This window comes from Amblyomma maculatum, chromosome 5, assembly GCF_055883805.1.
Source record: "Amblyomma maculatum isolate TAMU_Amacu chromosome 5, ASM5588380v1, whole genome shotgun sequence".
NCBI classification, from domain to species: Eukaryota; Metazoa; Arthropoda; class Arachnida; order Ixodida; family Ixodidae; genus Amblyomma; species Amblyomma maculatum.
The window spans coordinates 51,105,291-51,132,277 of record NC_139348.1 but is presented as its reverse complement, the minus strand read 5'-3'; the positions used below and the strand labels follow the sequence as shown (position 1 = coordinate 51,132,277).

At 47.1% G+C, this 26,987-nt stretch overlaps 1 pseudogene; it reads left to right on the top strand.

The window, feature by feature from the left end:
* Window positions 1–922: 922 nt before the first annotated feature.
* Window positions 923–26,987, top strand: part of LOC146188293 (uncharacterized) — a 56,431-nt pseudogene continuing 30,366 nt past the window's right edge.

The following is a 26,987-nucleotide window of genomic DNA, read 5'->3' as shown; positions in this document are numbered from 1 at the left end:
AAGAACAGCTTCCGTTTTCGACATTAGGAGAAAGGTAAACCCAATAAAATAGTTTTAATGTTATACAGAACAAAAGCCCGCATGTTCAATCGCCACCTCTTGGCCAAGACAAACCCGTACGATTACTTCCCGCATTATTCACGTCCGACTAGTCGCTAGTACATATAAAAATTAATCTAAAGGAATGACTTGCATTTGAAAGCTGACGATTCTCCGTGTTCCGGCGCGCCTGGTGAGCCGACGACATTACCCTGTGGGCGGCAGGCGGCACCGACGCCAGCATTGAGCAGCAGCTCCAGGAGGCTGTTACTGCCATCGAGCAACACCTTGACGGCACAGGCCTAGAGTCCTCACCCGAAAAATCCGAGCTTTTCGTCGTCATACCATTACAACCGGGACAGAAACGCGCTCCCCCTCGAGAGTGCGATCATGACTGCATCGGGGCAGCGCATCCCCGAAGTTCCCAAGATCAGGGTCCTGGACCTGCTACTAAACAAGAACGGCGGCAACGACGAGACCATCAACAAGATTACCACCTAGGCAATGGACGCTGTCCGGCTCAAACAGCGAGTCTCGACACGACGGGTAGGCATGCGTGAAGACAGCCTTCTGCGCCTCCTCCAGTCGTTCGTGATCAGTCACATCGCCTACGTTGCGGCCTACCTCAACTGGCAGGTCACTGACAGGACAAAGATAAACACGCTGATCAGACGGGTTTACAAGACGGCGCTGGGATTAATAGGAACCACGAGTACGGCTCGGCTCGTGCAGCTCGGCGTCCACAACAACTCAGAAGAAATAGTCGAGGCGCATCTCACTGCTCAAATGGAGCGCCCCTCTACCACCAAGACAGGCCGCAGTATACTGACGTCCCTGGGTTACAATTCCCAAGCTCCCAGTCGGCTATCGTGCGAGATCAGCGATGAGGCGTTGGCCCACATGCACGTGGACCCCATCAAGAAAACATGCACCCCGAGTACAACCAAGAACGGCGGCAGGCGCTGCCAAAGTCTTCGTCGAACAACACTCCCAGAACCCGCACACCCGGTTCGTGGACGCAGCGAAAAACAAGCGAGAAGGATTAGTGGCAGTGGCCGTTGAGGCGGCTACCGGCATCAAGACAACAGCAGTGAGCGTGCGGTTCACGGACGCCCCAGACGCCGAGTAGGTTGCCATTGCTCTGGCGATCTCGGAGGCCGAGTGTCGCAGCGTGCTCAGCGACTCGAGGAACGCTGTGCGCAACTTTGCCAAAAGGGCGAGTGTGCGCGCCGGCGGCCGCCATCAACAATAAGCTCCAGCTCCAAGACCACGGCAACACTATCCCCATCAAGTGGTTCCCGGCGCACGCGGGAGATTGTGCATCCTCACCGAATCACAACGAGACGGCCCTTTCGGCGGCGCGAGCGCTTACCTTCCGCGCCTCCGAAGGGGACCGTTCCAAGTGGTGGTTCGAAACAAAAGACCGATTGACCAGTTGCGAGGAAGTGACTAAATTTTACCGCCTAGCTCGACGGACAATGCCGTCGCCTCACACGGGACTTAGTCGGGAGGAGGCGGTCATCCTATGGCAAATGCAAATCGGTTCACTCCTTGCCCCGGCAGTGCTTCTACACGAGTGATATGTGCTCTGTATGTCAATTGGGTCCGGCGGACCAATGGCACATCATATGGGATTGTGCCATATTCCCGACCGAAGCTGCATCCAGGACATACCCGCCGGAATTTCAAAGTGCTGTGCAAAATACAGACAAGGACATTCAACTATGGGCCGTCCAGCAGGCCCGGGGTGCGCTCGAAAAGCACAAGCCTCACAACCCGCCACAAACGGGCAAAATAAGGTAGTGCAGAGTAGGGCATAACACCGGGTCGACGCTTCGCCAGCGTCACGACGCTTTAACCTGTCGTTTGCCGGCTCCTAATAAAGTTATACATACATACATACGTAGAACGAATGATAGCGGAAATGTTTTCGACTCACCAGTGCACCCGAGGGACGCTGCAACGCGGCGCTAAACGTCAGTCGTGCGTGGTGTGGACTTGTAGTGCGTGTAACTCAAGTCACAAGCACCCTTTCTTTTATTTCATCAATGAGTCGTTCAGTGAATTTCTGAGAAGGCGCCATCGCTGCCTTTGTCAGCTGCGCGTCGGCTGCTGCTCCGATGAAAGCGCGCCAAAAAAAAAAAGGTTCTCGTGCCCAAAACGGATCGGAAGTTACGTGCCCCCAACGCCACCCCCCACTGGCTAGTCTCGCTAGGCACTTCCGGGCGACGCGCGAAATCGTCTACAAACTAGAACCTAAGCGACAGCGGCGAGCGGCAAAGCGGTTAGTGCTTAATGGTGCCTGTGTATACACCTGTGTTGAAGATGGGGTATATTTTAGAGTACCTGTGCTAAACGAGCTAGAGCGATGTTAAAGAGGATGGTGAGAGGACAGCCATGCGGTGTCGCAGTTGGTTAAGTTGATGGTCGGGGATGTGCAGGAGTCGAGTGTGATGCCCGCCGCGCGTTCGGACAGGAAAGCGGTCACTTAGTGCAAGAGGCATATTGTGCATTTAAGTGTAGACAGAATGTGGTCGTGGGTTATGTTGTAAAGTGCCATATTGTATAATAAGACCAAGTATGGCTGGTGCGGCCTGCACGGCGAAGTCGTTGTTGAGGACAGTCTTTCTCAGGGGTAGAGATACGGGTGGAAGCCGAATTGAGTGTGAGGATAAAAGCCGGTAGATTCGTGTTAAGGTTTACATGTTCGTAGGGTTTGTCGAAACAGCTTGTCAGACAGATGGGTCGTCGTAAAGAGGCTTTCCGGGCGTTAGAATGAATTTGATCGTGGCGTGCTTCCACGATGCCGGTGAGGTTCCTTCCCTCCAATGTTGGTGTAGTATGCTCGTAGTATTTGCGAGAGTGACGTATCGTTGCTGTTTCGAAGGAGTTTATATGTAGTTATGTAATTTAGTCAGTCCCGGGTGCGGTGCTACGAGTGATGTGCGTGAGGGTGGCCCGTACTTCTGCACTGGTTACGTCTTCATCCAGTCTCGGGTTAGTTGAGGGAGTTTCTTGTTGTGCCGTTCGTTACAAAACTAGCCTTTGGACCACAGAATAAACAACTGAAGGCCCGTGCGCAAAAAGGAGCGAAGATGCAAATATCCTTACGATTTTATCCCACAAGACATGGAGTGACGATAGAGTATGTTTACTTCGACTATAGCGGTCGATAACCTTTAAAAGAACGGTTAACTACCTAGGGTTCGCGGCGCCGTTCAGGCGCTGGTCCCGCGAGGCCACTCGATGCCATGTATCCGGTTCTCCGTGGAGCGGATAGAAACACGACTGCTCTCGGCGAGCGAAGAAAGAAGACTCCCCCTGTTTATTCGTTCGTTCCTCTCGGGTACATGATACGAACAGTAAACACGCCTGAATCCTGCTGGCTGCAGCACGCAGCACACATAGAGGGGGTCCCAGCACAGAATGGATCTAATGTGTATAGGTAAAGGGGTAATGCAATGCCTAAAACGGGGTAAAGCAAATCGGTCGAGATATAGGTACTCCCTCACAGGTCAATTCACCGCAAGAATTTTTTAGCTAGCTTCATTAACACCAGAGATATCGGCGATTAAAAATGGCGCTCCTCCTCGCTCCCCTCAACTCAACACTCCCAGACACCAGAAAAAAAAACTAAGAAAACAGCTCGGGAACTCCGCCCCGCTAGCCCCGCCCACGAAGCGTCATCGGGTGACGCTCGGTTCTCAGACTTCCGGTCGTCGCGCCTGTTTTCCCCCGAGCGTCGCCCATGCATTCACGGTCTGCCTTTCCCGTCCCGTCTGCGTTTGCATAGCTTTCAACCTTGTCTGCTGTCTTCCTCGGCTGCCGGTGTCTTCAGTTTCTTGACGTCTCGGAATTGTGTGCGACAGCAGCCCGAACGACTCGGGTCGTTCGCGAGCGCATACCTGCAGGTGGGAGTCCACACATACCGGTGGCCGCCGCGGAGGGAGCACTTTCCTTCATATCCCTGTCCCATTCAGCGCAAATTAGCGTGCACTCCTGCCTAGCACGGCTTTCTACAAGACCGCTTTCTTCTCTCGCGCTGCCTGGGTCAGTCTCTTTCGTACCGTCTTCTGCGGTTTGACCAACGGCGGCCGGTGACCCCTCGCGGAGTTGACGCGATAGCATCGACTCTGCATGGATGCTGGCAGACGATCGAGCGTGCGAGTTGCCCGTGTGCAAACATATGCCGTCGTCGCTTTTAGTCCGGAGCTGCTTTCATTATGGTCGGCGAGAGGCATCTCTTGTGCATAACGAATGGAATGTATACGCGTACGTATCACCGATGAGAGCACGGACTGATGATCGCTACAGAGTTTGGATATCGGATGACAGGTGAGCACGAATTATTCGTCCGCGAATCTTAAAATTGAGATTAACAAAAAGGATAGTGTAGTGTTTTTTTTTTGACGTCCTTTCGCACATCGTTTAGGAAGTGCCAATGCGCAACGTGCACGCGTGTTTATCTCATGTGTACGCATCGTCCGAGCCAGATTCGACGGCGCAAAACATCAGCAAAGCAGCTCGGCACATTCAGTTCGGCAGCGCAGGTTGTCACTGATTTTCGCACCGACACGCAAGAATCGCGCACATGAGCATGCGAGCGGCTACGCTAGAAACGCAGCGAAACGGGTGATTCCAAAACGCCGTCCGCCGTGGCTTCGACGCAAATAAGGCCTAGCGACGACCAGGGAGCAGCGCACGATCGGAGTGCCGTCGGTCGCAGCGCCCGCGGACGGCATCTCTGCTGGCGACATCCGGTGCTGCACATAAGCGGTGCGAATTTGTGTACTTTCGCGATGAAGCTGAGGACAGACCTTTTTTGACGCACGTTTCATTTACACGAAGGTTGATGCTGCCTGCCTTTTTAATCGGTACGGTGTTGAATCGCACCTGCGTGCTCTTTTCGCACTGCTGCACCGACGCGCACTTTCAGTCGGACGCACATAGTTTAGGAAGTGCCAATGCGTAATGTGCACGCGTGTTTTATCTCATGTGTACGCATCGGCCGATCCAGAAACAACGGCGCAAAACATGAGCAAAGCAGCTCGCCACATGCAGTTCGGCAGCGCAGGTTGTCACTGTTTTCAGAAGCTACACGCAAGAATCGTGCACAGGAGCACGCGAGCAACTACACCAGAGACGCAGCGAAGCGGACGATTCTTAAATGCCGTCCGCCGTGGCTGCGATGAAAAAGAAATAAGGCCTAGCGACGAGCAGGGAGCAGCGCACGACCGAAGTGCCGTCGGCCGCAGCGCCCGCGCCTGGCGGCATCGGGTGCAGCACTTAAGCGGTGCGAATTTGTGTACTTTCGCGATGAAGCTGAGGGTACACCTTTTTTGACGCACGTTCCATTTAATTATTAACACGCCGCACAAATGGTCGATGCGGCAAAGACGAGACGGGACTTAATTGCCTGCACCGAGTTGACCAGTGGCCGATAAACCTACGGAAGATGCACTACCAGTACGCTGCTGCCCCGTCGGTCGGTACATAAAGGTTGATGCTGCCTATTTAACACCGTACCTATTTATTCGGTATGGTGTTAAATCGAACCAGCTAGTGCTCTTTTCGCACTCCTGCACCGACGCGCACTTTCAGTCGGACGCCACCACCTTTTCGGTTAACATCGCGAACCGAAGCGCCAAGCTCGGGTTCACGCATGCATTGCAGCCCTCGAGCAGACGACTTTCGCAGCTACCGGAAGTGTGTCAGTGACGTAGAGGGCGTCGCGGCTGCAGCCAATGGTAGCCTGTCGTGGCCTGTCACTCTGTGACTGGTGACGTACGAAATCACGGCAGAATAGTCCCAAATCTCGCCGCCACGCGGAAATGGCGCAGCCCGCGAATTTCAAAAAACGCTGTTTTTAAAAATTAATAATAAATCGCTGGATTTTTTCCTATGAGTTTTACTTTGAACGAATGCTCGGAAGCATTTGTTCTACACATTGAAAACGTTTGTCAGTGACCTTTCTAGCCGTTTCATCCCCCCTTTAAGCCCGAAAATCCACTTTACAGCTCTGGACCATGTATATCATTCCGGCTTAAGAATTGCTTTGGGCGCATGCAGAACATCGGTAATAGAGGGCGCATACGGGGAATGCTATGAACCATTTTTGAAATCACGAAAACGTTACTCAACATTGACATACGCATAAAAGGTATTTTCGCTCTCGGATCATGCATGCAAACCTATCTTTCAACACAAACGTATGATCCCTCCCTTCCGGAACAAGTCAAACCGTATACCGACCATAAGAACTAGGCTAAACCAGATAGGAAGATAACATGAAATTGATGTTCCTCAAAACCCGTGTTTTTGTACGAAAAGGACGTTGCTGCATGGATGAAAACATCTCTTCAATGTAATTTTACACTTGCGAAATACAATAAGAGCTTCGCGTCGTCAGCAATAATCCAAAGCGAATTAATGGAAGTGAAAAATAATACACTCATTTCACAAATTTCTACGTAGATCCCTCCAAAACACATCACCGCGGTATAGCAGCTGCCCTACGGAAAGATTCAGACGGCTATGTCATCACCATTAACCCAAAAGGAAGTGTGTACCAGGCCAAGCTGTACAGTATGTTAAAGACGCTAGAAAAGATGAGTAATGAATACAATAAAAATACCGTAATTTATAAATTGTTGAAGTGCTATGACATCCATTAGATCAATGTTAAGAAACAAAACCCTTTCAGTGTATGTAATTCAAACAATTCATCAGCTTGCGATACGCGGTTCTACTGTGCACTTTTGCTGTGTTCCATGTCCTGTAGGTATTGTAGGAAACAAGCTTGTTGCTCCACAACAGGAAACGCTGCCATGAGCGACGTGCGCAAAACGAAATTTATCTATCAAGACTAAACAATCAACCTTGTGCTGACGTCCAAATTGCACCTCAAATCGAACCGCCAATGAGATAACAAACTGAATTTAGTCAGACACCAATAAGAGAACGGAATGATTGCCATCAAAAAATCGTTTTATGAGTGATACACCCGTGACTACGAATTGGGAGCACACATCTTGCACACACGTACTTGCATTAGGAACACAGCCACCGCAATGTGACAACTGTAGTGGCCTACTTTCAGTGCCCATGTTCAGATTACGTGTCCATTTTATCAGTACATCGTCGCTGCCATTTTAGAAGCTTTTGCGAACATCATGCACCATTTCATCCTTCACTTTTATTACGAGATGTGCCATTCGACGGTGTCGTGTACTATTTGCATAACATCGGAATTTTAAAGAGTATATATTGTTTTCATCCTTCGATGTTACAATGATTTGCAACCTGGCACCGAGCGGGATCGCGTCGTAACCAAGCACGGTAGGAGGAAACTCCTCGCTTTCTTGCTCGTGCCAAATCAATGCTATAGGGGAGAAAACTTGGGCCAGGGATCACTGCGCCGCTCTGTGCGTCAGCGCCCTCCATGGAGACCCCGTCAAAACCTCCGCGCAGTGCGGCCGCGTCATCTGCTCCCCGCCGCATAGAGAAGCATGCTGTCGTCTGCTCCGCGCTGCTTTCCAGCACGTGTTTGCGCGCGCGCGCTCGGTTGTTTCTTTCCTCCTCCGGCCGCATTCTGGCCGCCGTCGCGCTCGAACAAAGGGGGCAAGAAAAAAAAAGCTGGAATGAAAAAGTGACGGCGCGCTTTTTCGCAAAACTCTTAAAGTGTTTTTCTCTCTTCTCGCTTTCGTGTTGAAACGATGGATGTCGGTTTTTTTAGGTATCTCGTACCGCTCGTATCTCGCACCTCTGTTGGTAACTGGCGGTGCCGCAGCAGCCATCGCGGAACCAAGTCGGCCTCAAGAAACAGATATATGTCATTAATGCCATCACTCGGAGCTTATAAAGGGAAAACACATACGTTAATCGTTCTATCCTCATACGCGATCCTGATTCGGAAGCTCAAAACTGCGCATTCGCTAGAGGAGATAACTGAACTAGGGATTGCACAGCGTAGCTGTGGAATTGAGAAGACAAACTTGGACAGATGTCCCCGCCTGCATGAAAAGTCGTCAGGCATTTCCTCGCTCTTCGTCTCGCGGAGAGAGGAAACTGCCGAAAAAATGGCATGCCTCGGCTTTTCGTCAGTGACCCAGGTCGTTAAGAAACCTCTCATCGTTAAAGGTAGATAAGTCGTTGATTTCGGATGGCAGCGCCACAGCAGCGAACTCCCCCTGGCCGCTGTCAGCAGGAACCAAAGGGTAAGGCGGCTTGCTTGGTGCCTTTGTAGGGAGTGCGTCCTAAACGCGCCGAAAGCAGGCACCACGGCGCCGGCAGCAACGCCTAAAACGTCTGTCCCCAAAGAGTTGAATAGGCCCCTTTCAAGTGAACAGTCACAAATGGAAAGGAAGCTCCCCAACCAGCGCCCGGAGCACTCGTCGCTGTGTACACGCGTATAAATTCTCAACGAGCAGGCTGGACCCCTCATTCTCTGAACAACATGGAAGAGACATCAAGAGGTGCCGCCTCAAGTCCTTCAAAATACCTGTCGCTTGCCTCTGCCTTCGAGTACCGAATTCGCGCTCGTGTTTTTTTTTTGTCCGAGCCTGCCAACAAGCGCTCTTTGAAAACAATGTCCGCGGCGATCAATTAATCATAATTTCTCACTTTCGAAAGCACCGATAAAAAGCGTGCCTCCAGCCAGCCTCTATGTCAGCCGGGGCACAGAAAAAAGCAAAAATAAGAAAAACCACTGGCAAAGAGCGCCGGCTTTGCGCGTACAGACGCACGACCATCCCCCCTCGTCCTCACTCTCCTTCTCCCGCTCCGCGTGCACGTGCGGCTTCCTGTAGCACGCGCTCCCGAGCGAGCGGGCTGCGCAGACTCCGCAGACAGGCGCGCGCAGCGCGGGCGCGGATGCGCGTAGGTTTTGTAGTTCCTCTCCGCTCCGCTGGAAACCGAGCGCTGGCGTCGCGGAGCAAACTCCAGCTTTGGTTCCCTATTAGCTTCGATTCACATTTTACAATAAAACGAAGACAAGCTAGTTGGCACATATGTACTAAAAGGAAGGTAATATGAAGGGAACGGAGAATATCAACAGCTGGCTTCCTTTTCTAAGGAGACGGCCGCTATCTACCGCCGCTTCTGAACGGCCATCGATCGTGAGCGACTGGCCGGTGACCGCTGCTGGCAGTGAGCCGGAAGGCACGCGATGGAAAGGAAAACATACCTCTCCCCGTTTTCGTGCGCTTCTCTCTTTTTTGATTTCCTTCACCCCGTACGTGGTAGAGACACTCCTCGCTGTGATGCGGTTGCTGTGAGTGTCGCCGTACGTTATTGCTCGAGGTCAATAAAGTCAGCTACTAAACTTAGCTGAACTAAAGTCCGATAGAAACTTTTTCAGGCGGTTCGAACACACACAGCCCGAGGCCAGGGTTAGTGCGACAAAATTCATATTTTTGAAATAGGATGCAGATATAGAAAAACAGAAGTAGGAGTTGAGGCACTTTGACGAGCGTCCCTTCTGAAGCCCAGTTTGAGCGCGGTATCCTGCTGTATCTGCGGTAGCCAGGTATCTGGTACTCCTGCTGAATGCTACCCTGGTGTGCAATAGTTGTCGGAATTTCACTGAAGCTCGCTAGTAGCTACATTTTTCCCACTTAGTCACATGGTTAGCTGCTTTACATCGCGTCTACCGGCTGCTTTGGCAGCTCAGAAAAATGTGTTTACCCTTTCTGCTTTGTTTTTCTTCGGCGATTTATCTGCCCCTCTGCCAGCAAGCGTATGACTCTTCGATTGGGTCCACAGTTTCAGCATGCTTCAGGTTGTTGGCACTGAAGTCAGTAAGTAATGACACATTATCTAACTCAAATTATACGTGTCGGGTGGTGCAATGGTTAGGGCGCTCGGCTACTGTGCCCAAGGATGTGGGATCGAATCCAGGCCTCGGCGGTCGTTTGTGCGATGTCAGTGCACGTTAAAGAGCCCCAGGTTGCCGCAATTTCTGGAGCTCTCTGTTAGGGCATCGCCATAGACTGAGTCGCTTTTAAAAGTTGAATCTCACAAGCAAAACCAATAAAATTATTACATTAAAAAACACTGCCACCAAAAACTGTCACCTATGCGACATCGTACTCAATGTCGCACCCGAAAGAGTATCTGGGTTGACGAAGATAATTCCAAGGCAATCGGTTTCCCTCAAACTACACGTAAACCAGTGGCTGCCTTAACAACAGGTTAACTAGTGACAGGTTAAGTCACTTGCTCCAGACGGTATGCAATCATATGCACACATTGTCTGCAAGCACGAACAGTTTCACTGAGTACGGGCAGTTTTATTCCACTTTTGCGTTCGCCGTCACTTTGAGTCAACGTAGGTCTCTACCAATGCTGTTTGAATTTATTTCAATTTTCTGGCTTTATGATGTCTGCACAGGAGAATGTCTGCTATGCAATAGATTTCCATTCTTGCTCTCCTAGGCCTCTGAAGAGCAATATGCCGTGCAAAACATCCTTTCTACCTTTCCATATGAAGCAGGTAATGGACAGAAAGATTTCTGCGACCTGGCTTAGTACTGGCAATCTGCAGGCAAGTTTCGTCACAGATATGTCATTCTAAACTTCGCATGTGTGATGGTTCCCCCTTTTTGCCATCTTGCTGCAGGTTGCTGAAGATACCACTGGGTGTGTTCTGACGTGGTCATCTGCGCGCAAGAAATCATAATTCGTCTACTAATGAAAAATGAGCGCATCTAAAAACAATAACACACAGGTAGTGCGCCGGTATGGGTCGCAAAAGCCGCACGAATAATATAATCCACCACGCGTGCGCGCGTGTGTGTTATGTATAATTTTCGTGATTTTCACTAAAATAATACAAGCAGTGGGGCGTGTGAGAAACTGACTAGAGGAATGCACAACATTTGAATCCGCCTTCTCTTTTCCTCCACGAGCCTTCTAGCCACCATGTATGAGCAGCGTGCCAGACCTTCAGGACATATCGCTGCAGGTTGGACTGCTTTAACTCGGTTTTGGGATCCAGCGTGGAAGCTGCTATATATAGAGACTCTACGAATGCAGGACAAAATATGTCATGCATGTGTCAGAAGGTGCTTTGTTAGGCTCATAAAGGGCCTGTCCTCTTTAGTCTGGATGCTTTTGCAGGTTGAAAACGTGAAAGAAAGAAAAAAGAACATTAAAGGAGCATTATGCATGACAGCCGGGTGCAATTACTAAACGTCTTCGGAGACTATAATGGGTAGAAGAAGTGGCAGGTGTTTGGCATTCATCTGTGACGAGCGGGACAAGTGATGACGTCACTCCGCTTCCTTGAAGAACGTCAGTGGCTTCCCCCAGTGGTTTCAGATATTCCTGAGACACTTTTGGTTCCTTTCTGTAGGGCGAGGGCTCACAAGCACATATGTTTGTCTCGTCAATTCTGTGCTGCAGAGTCTCTACAATTGCAGTAAATATCCTCAAGTTTGCTAAAAAGACATGTTGAAATAAGTGCACACCTATATTATAACCACGGTCTGTATAAAAGTATTATTTTAACTTGCCTCTTACAGGCGCTCTGCAGCGTGAATGAACGAGTTCCACCGTGTGACAGAGGACATCACCAGATTGTTTTTGCATTTTTTGTTCCGCGCGGCTGTCCAAAAGGACGACCGCTTACAAGTCTACTATGGTGGCAATGCCTTTCACGCCGTGCAAGGCATCACTGTAAAAACGTAATGCGGTATTTATATCGTGATTAGAAGTGTATGCGAAAACAGGACAGGTACTCCAATTTTGAAGCGGGCGCTGAAACCAGCATCAAACTCGCGATCGCTTTCGTCGCTAGAGCTTGCGTTGTCTTCCTCTTGATACGCGGCTCTGTTTTTCTGCAAAACACTCTTCGATTCCGCTGTTTCATTGTGTAGAATGCGCACCTTGACAGCCTGGATTATATTAGCGGCGTTGTCAGTCATAACATAGCCAACCTTTCTTTGGTTCATAGCGGTAGCCTTTAACACTTACCCAACTTTTTTCTCCATTTTCTCACCTGCATGCAATTGTAAAAGTAGCCAGAGCAGCCGACGTAGGTTGGAAGGTACATTTAATCATAGTGACGCGGCAAGGCTGCCTGGAGCTCGATCGAGGAAGACGAAGAACGCCGGGCTCACTAGCCAGCTAAAACGTCCAGTAATGCCGTCCGGCTGCGTGACGGTGCTACAAGAGTGATTAGAAATGCGGCATTAGTCCAAATCTTTCAAAGGGGACGTCCTCGGCGCTAACCTTTGGTGATCCGAGCAACAAGGAGCATCTGTAGTGTCGGGTGGCTGGGGCGAACGAGCGGGTAACGGGCGTTGTAAGGCTTCATTTGTGCGACGTGTACCACTTCGGAGGTTGGCCGTCGAGAGGAACGAACAGTCCCCTGGGGAAGAACTTCATAGTTCACCTCGCTCAGTTGGCGGACTACCTCATATGGGCCAAACTGTCGCCGAAGAAGCTTTTCAGACCACCCTCTCATTCGGATTGGGCTCCACACCCAAACTCGTTGCCCGAGCTCGTAACTTGCATTTCTGTGGCGTAGATTATACCGGTGAGCGTCTTTTGCTTGCTGGCGCCGGACACACTGTCGAGCAAGTTGGCAGGTGGCCTCGGCAAGCACAACCAATTCATCAGAACCGATCACTGCGTGATTAGCACTATCGGAAGCAGCATTGTGTCCAGCATAGTCATGGCTTCGCGGCCGTGGACTAAAGGAAACGTAGTGAATGTTTCGTTTCTTGCGGCGCAGTATAATACGCGAAGGTGGCATAGGGAGGTTTCGATGGTCCTCGTCGACATACATTGAAAGCATATCAGCGATTGTCTTATTAAGCCGTTCGGTGAGTCCATTTGTTTGCGGGTGATAAGCTGTTGTCCTTCGGTGACTCGTGCCACTGAGGCGCATAACCTCCTGTATAAGTGCAGAGGTGAAAGCTGTTCTCCTGCCAGTTATAACGAATGCGGGCGCACCGTGACGAAACACAATGCTCTGCATGAAAAAGGTTGCTATTTCAGCATCTGTTCCATGCGGAAGAGCTTTCATTTCACAGTATCAGCTGAAAATAGTCTGACGGCTCTGGGACTTGTGCAACCCCACGCAGGTTTACCAATCCCGAAAGTTGTGTTGCACATAAAAGTTCATTCACTGTATTAATTTTGTTTATAACGTTTGAAAGAATATTTATCAACTACTACAAACATACTTCGGGTACCACACAACCACTTTTATCAATTTATGCTAAAAATAGAAAGACGTCTATTATTTTTCTTTCATTTTTCTAAAAAATTTATCATCCAACGAAGGCAGTTACCACGTCACGCTCATAAAATCCTCTCATTCATGCTCTATGGGCCATACATGCACGAGCGAATGGCAACACATAGCATACGTGCTGAAGACGAAAGAAACATACTGTTTCCAAGACATCCCTGACATATCAGCCGCAATGCTGTTGATCGTGTAAACAAACGTAATACTCGTGCATGGCACAACCGCGGTCGAACCGACGACCGAGATTACCGGCAACGCTGGGTTATTCAGCTGATTTCGAATCACTGCCTATGCAGGCCTGCGCGTACATAGGTAATTTTCCGAAAAGAAAGACTAGCATGGCACATACGCAAGACAGCGAGCGCACTTCATTCGTTCGTATTGTACTGAGTTCCGTATTATCTCTTCTATAATATTCTCCCACGCAAACTAGTTAACCGCGTAGTGGTCGATGTTTTTGATAAGTGATTTATCACCTGAACATGCGCTCATTAACTGGGCGAAGTGCGAAGCAATGGATGGCTGAGCAGAGCAGAGGCCGGCACTGCGCCCATCACGATGAAAACAACGCAAGTTTCTACCTCAGCCGACTGCCAGTTTTCTCCGATTCGGGAAAGTGCAGTCAATTCACATGTTAAATTACCTACCAAAAAAAAAGCCCGCGTCACAAGGATGTTTTTGCCAGCGTTTTAGATAGCTGTTACCGCAGGACACGTATCCACGACAGTAATACGAAGCACAGTTGTACGTATTTCTTTCATGTTCTAGTTTTTCTTTTTTTTTCACCCAGTTCAAACTCGGCTCTCATTGAAAGCGACATCGGCACATTCGCCAAAACAAATGGTTCCGTTCGTTTGATATGCATGTAAGAGTTCGCGCGATTCATTTGCTGAAATCGAATCAAAACTCGCTTTATACACGGCACCCAGTCGGAAAAAACTACACAAAATTTACTGATGTTACGACAAAATTTTTGTGCGGTTTTTGACAGAAAACCTGTTGTGACAACAGAACGTTCTGTATTAACATCAGACATTTCTGTAGTTACAACAGAAAAGTGCTACAGAACTACAGACAACAGAAATATACTACAAAAAACTACAGAACTACAGAAAAGTACTACAGAACTACAGAAAAATCTGATGGTTACGAAGGAACTAAAGGATATTTTGTCGTATTTTTGACACAGTTCTGTAGTTGTTTTTTTTCGACTGGGATGTGCGTAGCCCTCGAGCCGATAGCACCATTTCGAAATCAAACCACGTGGTGTGCCCCACAATTTCTGTTTTTATCTGCTTCACTGCTCTAGCGATCCGCAACAACACCTCTTTCATTTTTTATAAGAATAGAGGAGGCACTGTTCCCAAAAAGGCTACTTGAGCTCGTCCTATGTGTGCATGCTCATCACAATACCTGAAAGAAACTTACCTTATTTACTCGATCCTAAGCACCCGCCCCCCAATCATTTTTTTCAGGCTTGAGCTTTGTTCAGCACCATGACAGAGAGAGCGAGAGCCAAACAATTTATTAGTCACAAGTAACCTCCTTGGTCACAAGGCGGCAGCCGACTAGTTTTCTTGCACTTCCGATATGGTCAACCATGTCCATCAATTCAATTCTCGCGTTCAAGGGGTCGCTTACTCCCTTCATACGCTATATCAACTGCTTGAGGAACACGCCAACTGTTTCCCTACCAGGAATAGGTAAGAAAAGGTAATTTCCCAGGCTAGGAATCACACTCTAAAATTTATACTTTCTCACGCGCGGTTGGTCATTAAACGCTGCACATCAATAAACCAAAAGCTGAGCAGAGTTTTTACTTTGCATACCTTTTGCGTCTTCACGTAAAAAGAAAAAAGAATGGTAGGAAAGGCAAGAGCAAAAATAAGACCCTTAAGTAAATACCCCTCATGGGTCTTTAAGGTAATAAAATGAAATTAAATGCAAAGTAACTCCCCCACTTACTGAACGCCGCGACAAATCCGTGAGCGAAAACAAAGCGAGGTACCGTAGTGGACAGCGCCGGAATAATCGCGCAGCGAGAGCGTCCGTTTTATCAGCAATGAAACGAGGCCGCATGACGGGTACGATGACTTGGAGGAAAAAAATGCCAAGACGGGAGAAGTAGCAGGTAGTATTCTCGCGAAACACGCACGCGCGCTTTCTCCGGTGCTCTCGATCACAATGTCCTGACTAGCGCTCACTTGTTGTGAGTAACGAGTGTTAAGAGGAGAGAGATTCGACGAATTGAGGCCGCTAGGTAGCCGACTGCACGCCGTGGCCCTTCGTAGGGCAGTATGTCTTAAAAACCCGCTGTGCATAACCGAGTTGTCTCGGTTGTGCAAAATCGGCTGTGATTTGTATCTGAAACATAATATCAGCATCCAATTTCGAAGTCGCCATGCATGAGGAGTAAGCATGTATGAAATCACATGATCAATATATACTGTTCTGAGTTACATAAAAATGGCGCAGTGCATCGCAATTTATCTGCCATTATCGCGTCTTATACAAATGTCTGAGGAATAGCACGGAGACTCGAAAGAAAGGAAAAACAATATTAGCACGCGGAAATCCAATGAAGCATCACTCTAAGAAAAAAGAACTAAAAGAGGTAGTGAGGTTAGTCTTTTTTGGAGCCAACTGGTTTGCCACAAACATTAATCCTTTTGGGGACCAACTGCAAGGGGATAAACATTTAGTCTCCAAAGGATGAACTGTAGGAGGAGGAACGGTTGCTTCTTGCAGATGCTCCCCAAGAGACTAATATTTGACCCTTTTTCGTTTTTTTTTTTTGTGTTTACTGGCACACTTCGCACTGTTGACACTGGTGGCTCGGACAAAAAAAAAGGCCGCCGATAAAAAGTAAAAGCTAGAAAGTAACGAAGCACCTAATATACATTAAAATGAGCTAAAACGTGGAAAAGACAACAACTAGGGGACGAAAAAAAAAGGAAAGTCTGCAATAGCGCTCCTCGAACTCGGTAGCTCATACTTAGTAGCTTGCTACGCTAACCAATCGGTCATGCCGAGAATTTTGTTTCTTCAGCATGGTATTTATTACATGTCTTTAAATTAAGCATAAGGTTATATACATTATTTCCAATGTAATCAGCCTGTAGGCGAAAATTCCAATTGAAGCATACAACACAGCGTCACACAGCTAGAATACGACTTAGCACAACTTCACTAAAACGGTGGCAAGGAAAGACAACACATCAACAATGTCAGCCAGTCCGGTTGATAGTCACTATCTTCGTTCTTTCTCTAAGCTCGTGCACCATTTGGCCAAAATGTGTAACGGGGGAGACGAAAGGCTCAAAATTCCGATCCAACATACGCGTTTTCCAGAGGCTGTGCAGTCCAAGGAGGGAAATCATGTCATAGGGTTTGTGGTCATGTTCGATGGGCATCAAGTAACGCACACTGTGGGAATTCAAAATAAAGCCTTTTATCAATGTTCTTTGCAGAACGTCCCAAAATAATATTGCATCTTTGCAGGCAATGAAACACTGTTCAATGGTTTTAAGTGTATCACATAACCAACAATTAACAGAAAAAACAAAAATATTTTTTTTTGTGAAGTCACACTTTAACTGGAAAAACTTCGGCATGAAATTTAAAGAAAAACGGTTTACTAGAAGGCGAGACTGGCATTTTGCGCACCCTTTTTAAAACATCATGCCCCCATACAGTTAGAATAGAGTGAACGATATAAGGGAGGCGGGAAAAACATAGATATTAATTCTTTGTGTACATGTTTCCTTGAACAGAGAATGAGTGCTCATAAGAGAAGCGAACTGCGAGAAAACGCACTGAATCGTAAACTTCTTTCGTAAAACGAAATAATAATGGCCGATCGGTAAAATTGGAAGAGACCACTAAGTTTGGAAGAAGGTTCACAAGGTTAGTTTGCAGGGATGCTCTGGTAATTGGTTGGTAGGAGTTGAGTTTCCCCTTCAGGTAGCGAGGTGAGGAAACACTTGACGATATCGATGTTGTTATAAATTGAAGATTCGGACTCGCAACAATCACGTTACTTGATGGCACGACGGAAAGATTAACTATTTATTTACTCATAAATAAAACGAGAAGACACAAGTGAGGAGCAAACTATTTACATGATTTATCCGTTGGTCGGACGAAATCAGCCCTGGTTTAATCCAGAGCGCTTACTTTTAAGCCATATGTCTCCGCCCTTAGCGGGGACAGCTACCAATAACCAATAAGGCAACTTTTCTCACCAATCAAAGACTTGGGAAAGGATATTAACTAACAACACTTGGGAAAGGAGAGGTCCCACGCAAACATATGAACGGCGTCACCACATTCCAAACCTCTGACTTCCCTTGTTTTCTTTTGCACACGTACATGCGGGACCAATGTTTGCCGTGTGAACAACAGCTTAAGTTCTTATAAAAAAAAAAAACAGAAAGCTGTCACTGAGGGGTAAAACGCCATGTGGAAACTCCCAATTGAGCAAGGGCTTTTTCTGAACAACTGTGGCTCAACCACCCCCCAAGTCCAGGCCGCCCGTCCAACGACTGGCGCCGACACCACACACCATGCATAGAGTTATACGACAGGGATGGAAATCGCCTACCCACGGTCGATAAATACGAATTCTAGGACTAATCATCCAAAGCAACGGGTCCAACTGGGCGATGCTTGACAGCATCACGATCAAGATTGCAAACGCGATCCGGATGTTTCGGCGCATCACGAATAGGCACAGGGGACTGAGCGAGGACGACGCTATTCAAATGGTCCATGCTTTTGTACTCTGTCACATCACATACGTGGCTGCAATGCTCAACTGGAAAAAGGAACATCAGAGAAGGCTTGAGGTACACATACGCCGAGCTTTCAAGACAGCGTTGGGGCTCCCCGATAATGCCTCCACTGAACTACTCTTACAGCTAGGAGTGCACAATACCCTTGCCGAAATCATCGAGGCACAGCACACGGAACAGATTGCACGCCTATCAAGCACAAAAGCGGGCAGAGAGATTCTCGTTAAGCTCGGCCTGAACACCATAGTAGAAAAGGACAACGTCCTGCAGTTACCTAAAGTCGTGCGAGAAGCGATCAAAGTGTCCCCCTTCCCAAGAAACGTACACCCGGTCCACTATCAAGGAAGAAGGCTCGCCCGCGCCAAAGCCCTCGCTGCGGACGCGGCACAGTTCCCCGACCAGACAGCTTTCGTGGATGCAGCGTACATACCGGGAAAGCATGCCTACTCGGTAGCAGTAGTCGACGGTCACGGGCGTACGCGCAACTCACTCACACTTTACACCAAGAAGCCAGAGGTAGCTGAACAAGCAGCGACAGCACTAGCTCTAAAAGACTCAGACTTCACAACTGTATACAGCGACTCTAGAGCAGCCACTCGAGCTTTCGCCAAGGGCGGGATAGACAAGACAACGCTACGGATCTTAGGCGGAAGTAACATCACCGATCACTCCATCGTATGGTTCCCGGCACACATGGGCAGCTTAGGGGGGCCTGCGGAATCTCAATGAGATCGCACACGAGGCGGCGCGAGGATTCATCGACCGCGTCCCTCCGGTTTCCCCTGCTACTCCACATATCGAGTACAGAGATCAATTATTCACGTACAACGAGCTCACTAAGCACTTTTGTCTAGGCAGACGAGCATTTCCCCTCCCGGATAAGAAATTAACCCGCAGCCAATCAGTCACGTTACGCCTGCTCCAAACGAACTCATACCTCAACCCCTGGCGCATGAAGCACATCGACCCAGACTACGACGGACAACATGTGTGTGAACGGTGCAGTGACCGTGTAGATTTAAACCATATGCTGTGTGGTTGTGCATAGAGCGACGCCTACGCCAAGAACAAGGAACGTTGGGACAAAGTTTTAAAAAGTGCTTCACTACATGATCAGCTTCGGGCTGTCCAGGAGGCGCGCGCGGCGGCGGAGAGCTTCGGGCTCTCTGTTCCGACGTGGGAGCTGGCCTCTACACCTGGCGCCTAGCCGAGTGTCCTCCAGGACCCCTACTGTGGGAAATAAAGTTTTGCCAAACCAAACCAATGACCCATTCGCCTCATCGCGCGCTGGTCAGCGACCGCACACCTGCTACCCCACAAAGGTTGTACGCACTTGAGCAGAGGGAAAGACGCGTACGTAGCAATACCAGAATGCATACAAAAGAAAACCTCCACTAGTCCCCAATATGACATTCAACACTGAACACTGCCCTAACAGAAGGAGCACTGCACTGGCCACAATAGAGCTGTCACCGCACCTTGGTCATGCATGTGTGGTTCCACCAATTTAGTGACCCTTCAACACCGGCAGGTGCACATCTTAACCTATATACCTCGGGTCGTAAGCTCTGTGCGAGAAACCGATTGGCCCGAAACTTCACCGAACTTCACAGTAGGTATTACGGAAAAAAGAAACAAGAAACTGTCTGACATAGAGATGTGTCAAACCTAGTACGCCAGCAGAAACAGGCCTGAATAAGTTATCGCGCGGCATAGGCTCAAAACTGGACTGCCATATGAACGTCTCAAACATTCGGTGAAAACTTTGGATGTAATTCCTTGCGCAATGGATTACCTGTAAAACATTACAAATTTTTGTAGCCGAAACATGTTGCATGCCTGTTCTTGGCCAAAAATGGATAGGCGGTGAGAAACAAAAGTCTAAGCATAGCTTTGGAGAGAAAAGAGACATAAAAAACGACCATATAAGGCTGACGATGCCAAATTAGCCAGCCATGTTGGGAAATTGACAGAAGCACACCAAAATATAAGCAATGAGCATGATTTATGCTACCTTTTCGCTCTATCTGTAGCAAAAAGACTAAAAAGGCTATCGGCGGCAGAACAAATCCGCATCCTGGAACTGTTCCAGGACCTGTCCCAATAATAAGTGGGCACATAGATATGCATTCCCACATATGAGTGAATGAGTTTTGCTTGAACATTTAACTGACTTTTCATCTGATACACCGAATATAAAAAAAGCACGAATAGCTGCATTGTTTCTGTGAAAAAAAATCAATTATCTCTAGTGCAAAGGCAGCACTAATATGGCTAAAACTATTACTAGAAGTGTTTCAAGAAACATAAATGCATTGAAATCCCTACACAAGCTTGCAGGAACGCCATGATGCAAAACAACTGTCCATGCAAGTAACATGCTAAATACGTGTACACAGTTAAAGTAGCCAGCCCCAGTGTGCCCTTAACAGATAACTTTAGTGGTGCTAAGAGCAATGCTAATTTCCAAGAAAAATTTCCCCTTTTTTTTGTAATAGACATGGCATGAAAACAAAGAGCATACTTTCAATCAATAAATCCAAATTACATGGCAATTCTCATCCTGCCCATCGTTTTCATGCGGAGCACTTATTGCTTTTATTAAGCCATGCATGCATGCAAACTTCATCAACCCAAAGCTTTTCTGACCTGCTCAAAACTTTGGCCCTACTATGCTCATGGATTCCTGCTACTTCACTTCCTGTCAGCTTATTGCAATAGAAACACAATATACATAAATATTCACGCACTTAAGCCTGACAGGAACTTGTTACCTGGTTTAGAGAAAATCCATAGCCTATCAGCTTTGCTTACTGTACACGAAGCTATCGAAGATTTTTGTCACAGAGAAATAGGTACTGCACATAGGGAACGTGCACTGCATAGAAAGCACTGCAATTGTCCTGAAGCGTGACTCAAAAATGCTGCTGTTAGCAATTTGGTTCGCGACAAACGACCGAGCATGATCAGCAGCATTATAGATACGCGTTTGACAGATAACGTCCTTGCCCAGACCTCTGGATCTAGTGCAGTTATCTGACACACGCCACGCAAAGCTTCGACAGAGCGTGCATTATTATCCTGCAAGCTCGTGCAGGCGGCGTGAAAATGCCCCAAAATGCTAAAAAGTTGCCTCATAAGTATTTGCTCTTCTCGCTAGGATATGTGTTCCGGCGTGGCGATCGACACAGCAAGCTTCATTGCACGTTGCTTATAGCAAAAAAAAAGAAAGATATGCGGGCTCTTTTCTCTACATTAGTACGAATAATTCGACTGACCCTAAGGTGTTGAAGAGCCTCACGTGAAATGATATGTGCTTGGTGTGCAGTCTGCTGTGGATGCTCGAATTTCCACTAGAACCGCCAGCTTTTCCCCTTACTGGTGGCTCCAGTTGGTGTTGTCTGCTGTTAGCAATAATGCAACAAGAAATCATTGTAGTGAACAGATTTTGCTATAGGAAACAGGTAATACTTTGTAACCATAACAAAGTGGGCTCGACTGTACTACCACAACTGAGTTCCCAAATAGCAAAGCCTGTAAGTAGAAGGCACAAGTTAGAGTAGTACATCTTTATATGCTTAAGCATGTTACCTTTGTTAGCACGCATGAGGCTACTCGTTTGGCACTCGTTTCAATGCAGCATCCATCGAGATTCCTGGTTGTTGCCACTGCCAGGAGACTTCGCCAACAGCGCTGTAGAAGTAGGCAGCAAGCAAATCTCTGGCTGTAGCGGCATCAGAATGGCGATTTCTGGCATGTGTTGGAGCAAGTGAGAAGTTCCGGGGCTGCGAACCACCCCCAAATGCCCCTTGGATGCGTTCCCAAATGCGTCCTCTTTGTCTGTGAACAAGTACGCTCGAGGATGTCTCACAGTTAGGAAGTTGTGCAATACACAAGCGGCTTTGACAACATAGTCAACATTCTCGAGGCGCAGTGGGATAGTCCGCAATAGTACTCGCCACCTTGTCGCAGTTATGCTGAAAGCAATTTCAGCACACCTTGTGAAAAAAAAAAGAAGACTAATCCAGCCCATAGTAAAGTGAAAAGCTTACCATGTTCAGCAAACATATATTTAAATACATGCAGACAGGGGTATACAGATACAGTAAAGGGAATATGATACTATGAAAATACATCTATTCGAACTTGTGGCTTCAAACCTTATAGCAAGAGCCAGCACCACTGGTGCCAGCGTCCTGGCGCCATACCGTAAAGAAAGGCTGTTCTTTTGTAATTTTTTGTTCTGCTGTTTCAACTTGGCTGGTGCAAAGGCATGCTCACTAATGTGAAGGTCTCGTTGGAAGCCTGTGGTTTCTTATGAAAGTCCAACTTTCCGACCTAAATGCTCGAAAGGAAGCTGTCTTCATTCTTTATCCAGGTGTGCAATGAGTTAAAACAATGCTTACCGAGACCACATTTTTCATTTTACATATGTCGAGGCTTCCAGTTTCAAACCTTCCAACCATTTCCAAAATGATACTAGGACAAGCGTGGCTCCAGCAGGTGCACGCTGCTTTGCCAGCATTTTCTATGAGTGTCCGATTTCTAGCATCCCCAGCCAAAAGCAGTGTGAAAACCATACTGGCTTCACACTGGAAGATGCTGGAGGACACTGGTTTTTACAATAATTATTCTAATTACTTTTGCACAGATGGTTGGGGACTAACCATGGAGACTATTGAAACATATCTAATTTCAAGTTTTGATAAATTAAGAAATTTGCAAATTACACCTCGTTCTATCACCTGATTACAATTATGCTTCATAAAGTAAGACCAAACAATGCTAATTTATACCTCGCTCTGTTAATTCTGTAACTGAAGATCCGCTTCTGATAATTTAGGCACCTTGGCGGGTATGGCCGCATGAAAGCCATGCGCAGCTGGAATGCCTCGTCACCGACGAAGGCATACGGTACAACTGTTCATGGCTTGGGCAGTTTACCAAGCCTAGGGATGTAAGAATGCCATCATTCAGGTCGCGACCAAAGTCACATTTCTTAAAGTTCCATCATCACAGAGCCGGCCTTCTGCACCGACATCAACGAGGATGTACTTGCAGTGACGGTCAACAACTGCCATGAGCACCATTGAGTATGTGCCCTAAATTGGAAAGCATAGCACATATTGAACTGAAATCCTGGGAAAGTGACAGCATACAATACAATAGAAATGGAATATTGGAAAGGTTAAATTCAACTGCAAATAATAGTATAGCAATCCATGCATCTACTAAAGCTCTGTACTAATGAACAAAACTTTTGTGCCAATTGTGTGAAACGCACTGTCGAAGCAACTTTAGGTTTCGAGGTGAGGTATAAGCTACCTTGATAACAACCTACTGTAATAATTTACATTGTGGCATGATAACATACAGACATGCTAAGACTCGATGTGGAGAATTTTTGCACATGTCGAAATGCACCTTACTAAGCGCATGTCACAAAGGCGGGGGTCCCACTCTGGCAGCGCGAATGTGCCATTTAAGGCAATGCTTGCGTGAGCATTCTGCGAGTTGTTCTTTTTTGAACATCACAATGGTAGGCATCATTCGAAAGCTTAATATACGCTCTGTCAAATGATGTGCGCTGCTTTAGTGTGCCAACGTTATCAACTGTATGAGATATGGTATTGCAGATGACAAATTCGCTAGCGTCGTTGATATACCCTACTTCAGATTAATTTGCTAAAGAAACTGCTGCACTTAGAACAGTTTCCTTTGGCCTACACATAGAATGGCTATTTAAGCTTTTATAAAGCAAAATTCTTTTAATTTAATCAGTATTTGATCGGCAGCCTTTTAAATATGGTAAAGTTTAGCTATTTTGGGCATATCTGCGCTTTATCAACGTGCACAGCAGTAAAATGTTTACCACTTCGGGCGCACGTTATAATTGTTCAGTGTACGAAGTTTCATCGAAATTTATTCGCTAGTTCGTTTTTTATTACCTTTCCAATTTGAAGATTTCCGTAATACTGCCTTACATCGCATAGCTTGACCAGAAAAATCGCTCATTCTACAGCCTAGGAATCATGCACGGCGAAACTAGAATAGTAGTTCTTGGTCCATATAAGCGTGAATTGCGCTTTATACAATTAGCACGATTATACTGAGCCTTCAAATATAATCAATTTTTCCTACACGACATTCAGTCGAGAAGGCCGTCATATTCAACAACGTGAGGCTTGTTTGTGTTGGCTTTTTTAAATATTGTATTACTGTAAAATAAAGTTAAAATAAGAAGCACTAACCATGGTAATAATTAGTATTTGCACCTGTATTCGGTCATTAAAGGTTTTTACTTATAGCGCCATCTAGGTAAAAGCAACACAAGTGTGAATTCATTCAATTGCCAGGAGAGGCGCGCGTGACTACACTCCTTCAAAGTATTGAAGCGAGTCATCTCTCCGCGGTATAATTACTTTTGTGCTGTGAAGCGTTTTGCATTTGCGTTTTGCTTGCTGATATTTGCATTGTTGTTTGTGAGGTGAGTGTTAGTGCGAGGTGCGGTGAGTATTGTCGCCTGGCTTGAATCACTACGATGGCAGTATTATTGCAAAGCCATGGGTGGGAGTCGCCAACCGGCTTGCAGAACATCGAGGAAGCAACGGGCGCACCTCAGAACTTTACGCTTGAGCCGTATGAGGTAAGCCTGCTTTTTCATTCTTCGTCCCGTTTTGTAGTGCTGTTATCTTCATGCACGCACCGAAATTACTCGCGTAGTTTACTTGCTCGCATAATGAACCCACTCGCATAACAAACCCGAAGTTTAGCTCCGTCCGCTTTGCTTCTATTCCAGATTATTCTAGATTTTGCTTTTATTCTAGATTGCAAGGCAGCATATGTTCAGTATCTTATGTTGTGTTTTTTATTCCAAACGTGCTGAATTGGGTTTGACACGAGGTCCTCCTTTTACATGCCCATTATTTTCTTGTTTTCTCCCCCATCCTTTGAGAGTGGCCAGCTTGTTGCATACGCCTTGGAAATCATATTCATCTAATAGCACTATAATTTGCACACCATGCCTTTTTTTGTTATCGCTGCATATTCATTAGGATTTCACCTGTTTGCAGTCAAGTTATCTCATGGCAAACTGATGAAACAGTGAAACAAGCATTTCATCATTGCCCCCCAAATTCCTTTGTTTCACCATGCATGGTGTGCTTTTCTTGTAATGTGGCAGCACAGAATACTAGTCTATCACCTCACCTTTACAGTGGTAGATTGGATTTTTTCATACGCCAATGGCTCTTGAGTTGTACATCTTGTGCATCTGCAACATTACTGCCCTCGCTCATTTCAGCATCAGACGGAAGTTTTCATGTCTTACTTAGTCTGTTTACGTTGTCGGGACACTTCGCCTACAGAATGTAACGTGAATGATTGGGAAGTACGGAGAGCAGATCAATGTATTTGTGTGCACTAGTTTTTTTCCACTTTCTAATACAAAAATCTCGCATGTGATGTACCTGTGTCCACTTATTTCCTTGCAGGCGACCATCATGCAATGCGCAGTGGTGTCTCTTCAAGGTCGTGTTTACGAATTCAGCAGATGTTGCAATAAATGTCTACACCAAGTTATGTGCTATGTTTTGCTTATAGAAACAAACATTGCCGGAAGTGAATGGAGCATTCTGCTGCTGACTCTACTAAAAAAATTCATGTGAGGAGTAAGTCATTTCAGTTATGTTGTAGTAAATACTAAACACGAACCCTGATGTGTGCATAACAGAAGAAGAAAACAATGCACAGCTAGGTAGGAAAGGGAAGCATGTATGCCTTTGTCTCCCTGCTGATGTATGTATTGTTCGCAGAAGGGGTGCAGTGGGATGAAGGGGGGAGCTGAATGAGCTAGTCTGTTCTCCTTCCTGCCTAGCCCTATCATTACAGGCACAATATAGAGATTTAGCTTGTCCAAGATATACAAACCTAGACGTGCAGGCGAGGTGGCCGTTATTGTCCCCACCCCTGTCGATGAACGAGCGCGAGCAGGAGTGGTCCGGAAAACCGGTATACGTGTACACACATCTCCTGCAAGCTAAATTTCTGATGTCCGTGAGTATTGGCGAATCTAGCCCAGCGAAACATACCCATCGGCCTATCGTAAACGATTTTTTTTCATCTGTACTCCTTGTGCGACGTCGTCCTTTTCCAGTCGAGTTTCTTGTAGCGGCTGAGAAGCTATATTCAAAACGGTGCTCTTCGAACAGGCGCACGTGTGCCACTGCAAGCTCTAGGGAACGGAGCACGCACCAACGAAGATGTGAACGAGACAACCACTGGATACCGCCGGCCGAAACAATTTCTTGTGGTCCACTGGCGTATTCCTTTTTCGACCAATATTTAAGAGTCGAATGACGCACATTACATCTAAACGATGGATCATATGCGTGGTGTTCCGTGGGAGCCTTTTGCCAGCCCACCATGCAGCATAACGTGGCGACATCCGTAAAACTCACTGTCAAACACATAATCTCTATATTTTGCGAGAAATGCCACTGGCTACCAGCGCGCACGGCTGATGAACCTCACTTTATCAGCCAGAATGCAGGGCAGTGTTCTACTGTTTTACTGTACGCATCTGAGATGAGCTCGGCTTAAAGATGTAGGTGGACTGGGAACATGTCGTCCAAGCAACCTGCAATCTGTCAAGGCATGTCTTCATTTTGATAAATTTGCACATTTGTCGCCAGCCGAAAAGCACGCCCGAGACATGTAAACTAACCCGAAGATTCTGCGCATTCGGTTCTGTTTTTGCTAGCCGTGTCACTTGCTATCCGAGCCTGAAGCGCCTAGTGAAATATGAATGCGTGAGGGAGAAAGTACAGGGCCAGAAGTATATTCAGAAAAGAACAAAACGGTGCGAAGCCCCTCAGCGATTGCACGTGAAGGTTAGA